Source organism: Quercus robur, chromosome 10 (genome assembly GCF_932294415.1).
Source record: "Quercus robur chromosome 10, dhQueRobu3.1, whole genome shotgun sequence".
In the NCBI taxonomy this organism is placed as follows: domain Eukaryota; kingdom Viridiplantae; phylum Streptophyta; class Magnoliopsida; order Fagales; family Fagaceae; genus Quercus; species Quercus robur.
In genome coordinates this window covers 4949337-4959704 of record NC_065543.1, presented here as the reverse complement: position 1 = coordinate 4959704, position 10368 = coordinate 4949337, and the positions used below count along the sequence as shown (strand labels likewise).

Below are 10368 nucleotides of genomic sequence, written 5' to 3'. Positions count from 1 at the left end.
TCAAACACCACAATAGGCAGCGATAGGAACTTCTTTTCATTGAGCAATTGATGCAATGTGTGCATGGGCATAATCATTAAGATTTAATGGCTAGTATTGTAAAGGGTGTTGTTCATCAACAAATTCTGCTGGCACACATATCGTCTTATTGTTGTATGAAACCAACCCAAGCGAGTATCTCGTCTCAGAATTTTCAGTCAACATAACTCGATGGATGCAAACTTTTATCCTATCATTGCTCCATACCTTGGTCAAGCAAAACATGTATCAATCAATTTCATTGGATACGATCTTGTAAAGCGTAATGTAAATTAAATATTTGGAAAAGTAGAATATTGAAAAGCTAACCGAAGCTTCTTCTTTTTTTTTTTTTTAGAAGAATAAATTAACAGAATTTGTTTCAGAATTTTACGGATTCTGAAAATACTTCGAATTGATCACTCCACTAAAACCAAAAATAATTAATTAATAAGCTACTTCCAAATTTCATATAGTTTTATAGCAAAATTGAATCATACTTTCTTTACATCCTAACATGTATTATGTTAGGAACTTTTGTTTAGTGCTTATGCATGTAACGAATTAAGTAACTGAACTATTTGCTTCTAATTAATTACTTTTCTATTTTCATTTGAATGAATAAAAATAAGTAAGGTTTACTGTAAGGAAAATGTAGAACTCTAGATTAGACTCCATTTGGTACAAGCTGAAAATTTCAGCTTATTTGCAACTTCAGCTTATTTTTGCTACTATTCATGGATTTTATTGCACTTTTTAGTACTATTCAAGAGTCTCACTGTACTATTCAGCTAACTTTTACTTTTATTTACAATATATTCAGCAAATTTTTTCAATTTTAGCTAAATAAGTTGTTTCTAAATGAACACTAATCAACAATTTTTAATATTAGTCAAAAGCCTTGCAACTCAATTGACATTTTTTTGGTATTTCCAATGAAGATATTTAGTATTCAAATCCTTCCAACCCTAACAATCAGTGTATATACATTGATCGTAAAAATTTTAAAAATTGTAATTTTACCTTAAACAAAAACAATTTGCAATTTTGAAAATCATGACTAATTTTTATTTATCATACACATGAATTTTTATAAGATTGATTTCTAATTAGATAAAAATAATTACCAACTTTTTATAGTTTATCAATAAACTAATCATACCCATTTTAATCTAAAAATAACTTATTTTATTCTATCATGACATATTCATTATTGAATCTAACATATTTGAATCAACATAACAAATTTTAAATATTACTCTCAGTACTATTAACTAAGACACGAAATGTTCTACAGTCGGCACATTATAGTATCAAAGAGAGGGTCAAGTATTTTGTGGCTCAATAGTATAATTCAAATTTATCTTCTCAATTATTGTAACTAGTATAACACCGTGTATATGCACGGGTACAATTAAAAATAATCATAATTATACATTTTTTTAGAAGAGATTTAAATTATATATAATATTAGCTTACACTTTTTTAAAACATACATTTCTAAAATATGTAATGATTTTTCATTATATATATAATTTATAATTTAATTGGATTTAGACTCTTTGATTTTTTCACCCAATTTTTCACTTATCACAAAAGTTAAAAATAAATAAATAAATGGATATATGGCGAAAAATTGAACTTCAATTGAAATCTAATTTAGAATCTAATTAGATTTGGACTCTTCAATTTTTATTCACTTAACATAAAATTAAAAATTAAATGGAATATGTGGTACGAAATTGAGAATCCAATTAAAATCTAATTGAATTTTTTATAAGCTTAATTTGGCTATTAATATATATATAATCAAAATTTTAAGTAAAAAAGAGATTAGGAATATGAATATCTAAAGAAGTTTTGTATGAATAATAACCATTAATCTGCTTTTGACATATGGTATTAGTTATTACTCGCCTGGAGTCAGTGGCGAAGCCACTTGATGACCAAGGGGGGCCTGGGCCCCCCCAAATTTTTTGAAAAAAAATGTTTTTTTTCTTAAAATATCTTAAATAATTTGATAATTTTTAAATAATCTTATCATTTTATACCCCATACCTGATAATATACATACATATTTAAAAAAGTCTAAAAATAAACATAATTTTCATTTAAATAAAATGCAATCTATAAATATATATATCAACAAATTACAATAATTAAATATTCATTATCTTTAAAATGAACATATAGGTATTTTAACAATTATCTTAATAAATAAATGTGAAAAAATTGAGTTATGAAGTATTGTATAGTACTATTTTATATTTCATACCAAAAAAAAAAATATTATATATGACTCCCCCAAAGATAAATTTCTAGCTCCACCACTGCCTGGAGTGCATCAGATGCCAAGAAAAAAATGGATGAAGGGGTGTAATCAAAACCAATTCATTCACCATCCTTTGTTTTTATCTTCGAACCCTTCACACGATTTTGGTGAATTATGGTAGTAAAGTGCTTGTCCGTGTGGCTTGGAATGCCTTGATTGGTTCCAGTCTTCTCAGGTTCAGTGTACTTCAGAAGGACCAAACTATGAGTACGTAGTTGATTCCATGCGAGAGTCATAGTACTTCTTCACACAATGGTTTTCAAATACCATTCTCATCAACATTTTATCTAATTCCGCCGTTAGCTTCACATAGGAATTAGCACTCTCACTAATAAAGAGAAAAACACAACAAAGTGTTAACATATATAGTACATAGAAAACAAAAAGTATAAGCTATTAGAGAAGACAAAATGTATAAACTTAAGTACTAATCAAAGAATCAAAGTTACAGAATTTAAAAATTGTATCTAAGTTTTATTCATTATTCTGTCAACCTTAGAATATTTTCAAAAAAACAATTAAAAAAAATCAATGAAGAAGATAAGATTAGATTATCACCAGTAATTATCATTCCCATTTGGCAAGAAGATATTGGTCAACTTTTGAGTTACATCTTTGGAGGTTGCGTTATCAATCATCATGCGCTCGAAAGGAGGAAAAGAGGAATAGCCATGGAAAGGCCTGTCATAAGTGACTTTCAGTTTGGTTTCTGTGGGGAACTCAAACAACTCTCTTATTGAGGTAAACATTGTGTTGTGAAGCTCTGAAAGATTGTTTTTGCCAAGTTCCACCACAAAACAACCATACTTTTCAAGTGCATTGCAAACATCTTTGCAAGCTGAGAACGATGAACATGAAGGGCTTGTACCAGACTTCAAGTCCAAGTTGGAGAAATCAAAAACTGCAATCTTAGCCTGTGTTTGGATAGCCACGGTTCTTAATTTTCAGTTCGACTAGGAAGCTTGAGGGGTGAGAAAGCAAAATTGTGTGGAATGCATTGATATGTCATGTAGTGTTATTTATAGATAGGCAAAGTTTTTTTTTTTTTTTTTCCTTGAGAAGAGCTTGACAATGCGCAATTTCTTGATTACATTTTTGTTATGTGCTTAAAAATTGACTCATGCATTTACAGTCCATATAAATATAATAAAATTTGTATTAGACTTAAACCTTACTATTTGAGATTGAGGGAAAATAAAAGAGATGATGTCGGCATATAATGTAATTTTGCCTAACTTTAGTCTTTTTTCTATAAACTTTGCCTAACTTTAGTCTTTTTTCTATAAACTTTGCCTAACTTTAGTCTTTTTTCTATAAACTTTGCCTAACTTTGTGTCATTCATGCATGCCTGCGGTAAATTTATGTGAGACTTTTAGACTAATATTTTGGAACTCTTGTGAAGCTGGAGCTCGTGTAAAGCTATGATGGGCTGAATAGGTAAGGCAACACTTTGAAAATGCATTTGACATTGATGTTGCCAACTTTTTGTTTCTGCTGTAAAGGCAGAACTTGCGCCTGGGCAGATGCAAGGTTTTCAGACCCGGACCGTTCATTAAATCGTAAAAGGGAAAGGTTCAAGGTTTTTGAGGTCGAACCGAGGTCAAACCATGATGACGTCATAATTAATGTAATAATTAATTAAAGCCTAAATATAGATATTAAATTTATAAAACTAGCAAAATTAACTAATATATCTATATATGTGAGGGAAATTTAATGATTTTCAAGCATATATTTCATAATTAAATAAGAACGTTAATAAAATAAAATAATAACCGTAAAAACATTAAAATTTATGATTAATTTTTGAAGTAAAGTTGAATATCTTTGAAGGATTTTAATTATAATTTTTTTATTCCTTGTAAGAGATGGATAATTTAATTAAGTAGAATAAAATTGTGTTAAGTTGTTTTTTATTAAAAAAAAAACAAAAACAAAACAAAAAAAATTGCTAAGGGGTTGGACTGCACGGTTCTTGCCACCGGTTCATGCGGTCCAACCCCGGTTTTAGGGTTCACGGAATTGCCACATATGCCCGGTTCTTTATGCTTAAAAAACCGATTTTCATCTCGGTTCCCTGTTTTCATAGTCCGACCTTCCGGTCCGGTTCGGTTTTGAGAACTATAGGCAGATGAGCAATTGAGTTTTGTAAAGATCTTAAACCCATTTGCAAAATTTTCCATTAAACCAAAATTAGATGAGAAAAATCCTTTTCACCCTCTGATCCACAACTCCAAATTTGCCTTTAAAAAAACTATAAATAGGTTTGGTATATGTGTTTGGACATAATATTTTCTTTTCTTTTTTTAATAAGCAGTATTTTAATAGACCCATAAGTGTATTAAAAGGGAAATTTTGTGTACTCTCGGAGTACCATAAATGCATACTCCCTTCTCTCACATGAATGGTGGGTCCCACCATTCATGTGAGAGAAGGGAGTATGCATTTATGGTACTCCAAAAGTACCTAATAATTTTTCATACTAAAAAGTAAAAACAATTTAGTGTGTCATCAACAACCGGGGGAGGGGGCTTATATATGCAGAGAACATTAAATAAATAAATAAACTTTCTAGTGTTAAAATTACTCCAATCTTTAAATTACGACTATAAGTATATAAGAATTAGGTGCTATTTGTTGTAGATATAGGATCAATTAAGCAATCCCCCCCACCCCCCCCCCCCCGGCGGGCGCGGGGGGCAGCAATATGTACTATATATGAAACTTAAACAATCAAGGGATAATATTGACAAAAAAGATTTGATATTTTGGACTTATCTATAATCAACTATCACCAGAAATGTCCAAACAAGCAATAATATAAAAGTTAACATCTTTATTCAAGACGGTAACATACTCTCTTTAAGAGAGCATCATCAAGTATCAATCAGAAGTGAAGTTCTCAACAATTTTCCTTTCAATATAAACAACTATTAACTTAATTGTTGAGATAACTATTTTGTTGTATTATTTATATGATATAATATATATATGATTATCAAAGGAAAATATTTATCAATTTTAATAATCTTTATATATATATATATATATATACACACATACTATTATTTAACTGGCTTCCCAACTTTAGACTCTAAGTTTTGGATGTCCCAAAATATCTCAATCCCGCTAAGTTACAAGTTTTCATATTATTATTTAAGCAACTTCCGAAATGTGGACTCTTAAGTTTTTTATGTCCTAGTGGGTTCCGGTTAACTTAACTGGTAAAAATCTCTAATGGTTGAATAAGAGATCTAAGGTTTATTCTCCGCCTACACCAAAAACTGATTAATGTCTTAGTCTAATGATAAAGAAAACATCAAGAGCGGACTTTATAGGTTGAAACACTCTCTCAACAAAAAAAAAAAAAAGTCAAGTGTCATTGTTTATTTTATATTCCTAATTTTCTTAAGTATCATTGTTTTTCAGTCACATTGCTTTCATCCCAGCCTTAATTTGTTTTTTCTTTCTCTCCTTTTTTTTTTTGGGAAAACAAACAAGAATAATGCTACAGATACAAACTATTTTACAAATTTTTTTACAAACTTCTAATGTGGTGAGTGATTATTGGTAAATAAAAAAGTGATATTAATGATGAGTGTAGATGAAAAATAATAAGAGGTTGGCCACATCAATATTTTGTAAATATATTAGAAAATGGTTTGTGCCTGTAGCATTACTGAACAAATAAAGCAAAAACAAACATGATTGAAAAAAAATGATACCGAAAACATGAATTCAAAATACAAGCAAACATACAATCCCTAAAACGTTGAACATGCTAATCTTGATCTTAGAGTTCTCTCTAAGTTTGAACAATAATATAATCCGAATAAGTTCTCAAAATGTAAAGGTCATATCTAATGAATAAATTTCCCCTTTTTTGTGGACTTTAATAGAGGTAATTGGTAGAGAGTTTACCTTTACTTCAAATAAAGAGATTGTTTTTGTATTGACTAATATGTTATCTGTTGTGTTGGCATCTACTTTCTCTCTCCTGCTGAGGGAGAGAGAAAGTTTTTTCTCTCTCCCTCAGTAGGAGGTTTTGTTTCTCTTGCCTTAGTACAAGCCCTCTCTCCCTCTCCCTATTCGGGTATTTTCTAAGTCTCTGTAGCCTTCAAGGTCCCTTAAGCAACATGGATCAAGCTACCACTGGAGGACTTCTGCATTTTCATCTCACCATGTTTGAGGATGATGAAAGCTCCACTTTAGCCATGAGATCGGACATCCTAGAGGAGTGCGTGCGAGCTTTCAAGTCCACTCCAAGATCTGCCTGGAAGATGGGTTTGGATCTAAGGTATGTAGATAGAGGAATAAAGATCTTCCAGTTTTATTTTAGATCTAGTTTTCAAATGGAGTGGCTTCCTTCCTTTTGCTTTATTTGTGGTGTTTTGGGTTTTGGTGGGTTTCTTCGGTCTGGGTCTCAAGATTTGTCCGATTGGAGGAAGGGGGTTTTTGAGAAACATTGTGCTGCTTGTCGAGGCGGGTCGGAGGAAGAAAGAAGAGAGGAAGATACCGGTTTTCAGATTTCGGTGGCTATTAGTCCGGTGAGCCTGGGTACGGAGAAAGGCAACTGTTCAACTATGTTGGTAGTGGTTTGCTCCTTGAGCCCAACACCCTCCTCTGTTGAGCACTCATGTGTTTCCCAATGGTCCTCTAAGGCCAAAAATCGGTTTTGGGCTTTCAAATGTTTTCTTCTTTGGCCCAAGGACTTCCCAGCCCGAAAACCACAAGTAATATCTCTCCTTTTAATGAGCCCACCACTAGAGCTCAAGAAAAGAGACCCAAAAATGTTAATATGCAAACTCAGAATTATTGCTGGGCTCTCGGGTTCATTGAGGAGAGTGGTGTGTAATTGTTTGTGATTTTCTCCCAGTGTTTGTATGCTTTCTCTGTTGTAACTCTTTTCAAGTTGAATGAATATTTCATGCCTCTTATCAAAAAAAAAAAAAAAATGTTATCTGCTTGAATTTTCATTAGACATATTTTTTCATAATATTACAAAATTTGTCTAGGGATGACATACTCTACTTGATCTGGTCAACTTGTGCACTAACTTAGAAAATTTTAACCTAGACTAGATAACATATGCCCTGAGAAGTCTAACCCCTATTCAAAAGAGGTCATGTCATTGGTCATTTCTTACTGATCACCCTTGAACCCTAAACCCTAAACCCTAAACCCAAAATATATAAAAAGCCCAAAACCATTGATTGAGGGGGCAAGGTGCTCATTGTCATGCCTGAAAAGGCAATGTTTTTTGTTTTTCCTAATGTTAGAATAATTTTTCAATGTATATTTATTTAAAATTCTTATTATGAATATCTTAAACATCAAAACAAGTTTACTTTTAAGCATATTACCTATAGCCATAAGTCTTTAGACACTTTCAAAAGTAAAATATCAATTCTAGGATTGGCCACCTCAGTAATTCAATGATTTCTAGTAAAACTTTAGTTGTTTTTTAATTTTAAGTAGGAGGGGGGGGGGGGTTGTGATTCCCAGTTCTTCAATGAATGATAATTTGAGGAAGAAGCTCAATGTGGATTGAAAACAATTAAGATATTCTTAAAATGTTGGCTAATTCTCAAGAGAGTCATAACTCTTTAGTATTATCTATTCTCTTTTACGAGGAGAACTAGGGTTCAAATCTCTTCTCCAATATTACTGTAAATATCAAATTATAAATGAGAAATGATTGCTAAGGGACAAACTGTGGCCAACCTAATAATTTAATAGCATGGGGATTTTGATCTTTTCATTGAGATCAAGTAAGGATTCATCTCTCTCAGCCATACATTTTTTAAAGGAAAACAATTGATCCAACCATCCAAAAGTTTCCAAGGGCATGCAATTCCAGGAACCATAGCTAACCATCTTTAGGACACTAGCAGGAGGTGAAGTGGTGCTAAAATAAAAACGAAGAATAAAGGACTCATTCAAGTTGCACACATTGACAGACTGAGACACCATTTCCAAATAAAAACTAAGTAATAATGAGGAAACTGGGGCTCGACATTGCATGTGTCCTTATAACGCATTCAGAAGGTTGCCGGCTTCAAAAAGAGAAGAAACTATTTAGAGTCATAAATAATTATTGAAATAATCTTTGATATTTTATAATCAACTAAAAATATTCTTAATCCAAAACAACAAATAACATCTAATCTGATACCAATTCAAAGATTAATTAGAGTCATGTGTGTAAGTATTTTTTTAGCACTATGAAGTAATTTAATTTCTCTATATTTAACAAACCAAAAACTAAAGGTACTTTTTTTTTTTTTTTTTGAGACAAAACGATAGTAGGCTATATTCAATTAATATCACACTGTACAATGGAAAAGAGAAAGGAGAGACATTCTTCTAACCAAATAATAGCCTTCTCGTTCTCTTTTGCAGCACTAGCTAGAGCTAAAGCAGCATGGTTATATTTTAAAGGAACAGAAGCAAAGGATATACTAACAAATTGTTCACATATGAGCTTAATATCCTCCAAAATCCAAGCCACTTCTAGAGTGCAGATCCAATCTGAATTAATGAAGTCCACCGGCTCAGCAAAATTACTCTCAACAATGACCTTGGAAAAGCAAGTGTTTTGACAAAACACAAGGGCCTTACGCATGACAGCAGCTGCTGTCCACAGTGAGTGCAGCTCCTTCCTGACACGCTCACAAGATGCTGCCAAAACTTCCCTTTCTGAATTACGAATTAGAAAACCCACACCAACTGAAGCTTTAGACAGAGACTGTGAGAGAGTAAGGTTTAATTTGAAAACTGAATCTGAAAGAGGAGGAGACCTTTCCTGTCAGGTGCTGTCGGTACCGTTAATCCATTCTTATTAACCTCCATTAACTCCATCACATACACCGAAGCTCGAGACCACAAACCATCTGAACAGGGAGTTTTGTACTTTTGTTTTCAAAGATGAATTTGTTTCGACAGTTCCATATCATCCAAAGCGCTACACACAAAATTTCAAATTCCAGAGAGTGCAAGGGAAAAGTGAAAAGAGTTCCTAAAAGGAGCTTGAAACCAAACGGCTTGAGCAAAGGAACATTCCCAGAGGATATGACTACATGATTCCGCTGCATCTGAGCAAAGCACACAGGAGTAAGAGCTGGATATACGTTTATCAAAAAGCTTGGTACGAAGAGGAAGACTGTCAGTACAAGCTCTCCAAATGAAGGATTTGATCTTCGGAGGAATCAAGGAAGACCGGATGATATTCCAAAAAGAATGCCTACGACCTGAATGTGAAGAAGATGCCAAGTTGCCATAGGAAGCATTCTCCAACTCCTTTTGAAGAAAATAAGCACTACGAACTGTGAAGTTTCCAGCCTTATTTTTTGTCCAAATCAGTGAGTCAGGAGGCAGTCTGAAATTTACGGGAATAGATTTAATGATGTCAGCTTCAAAGGGATAGAAAACAGAATCAATCAAAGTCCATAGGCAGCCACTTATCTTGCCATATATTAATCTTAGTTCCATTCCCCACCCTCCATGGACTTCCTTGAATCAAGAGAGTCCGACTCTGAGCAATACTCCTCCAAGCATAAGAAGAATGAGATGGGATTGGTGCATCCAAGAATGAACCATCTGAGAAGTATTTGGACTTGAAACACTCTGTAAAACAGAGAATCTTGACAATGTAGAAGTCTCCACCCCTGTTTAGCGAGTAAGGCCAGATTAAAGCTTACTTTATTATATAGGTTTTTGGTTTTTCCAAAATTCCTCACGGTCCTCTTCTAAAACATAATACCTTTCAGATAATAATCAAAGGATTGAAATTAACTTTACCACATGCTGCACAAAATCATAATAACAATGAAATAAAAAAATCATACAGATTACCAAAAACCAGTGCTAAATATATATGGTATTCCAAAAAAAAAAGGAAAAAAAGAATATACGGTTTCTAAGAGATTATATAAGTGGAATATGTTTGCCAAATTTTTTTTTTTCTCTTTGTTTTTTTAGCTTGTTTATAGAATAACATTTTAAAGCCTTATTATTT

At 32.4% G+C, this 10368-nt stretch overlaps 1 pseudogene; it reads right to left on the bottom strand.

Moving 5' to 3' along the window:
* On the bottom strand, positions 1-9842 carry LOC126703763 (uncharacterized; annotated as a pseudogene).
* Between the last annotated feature and the right edge of the window lie 526 nt (positions 9843-10368).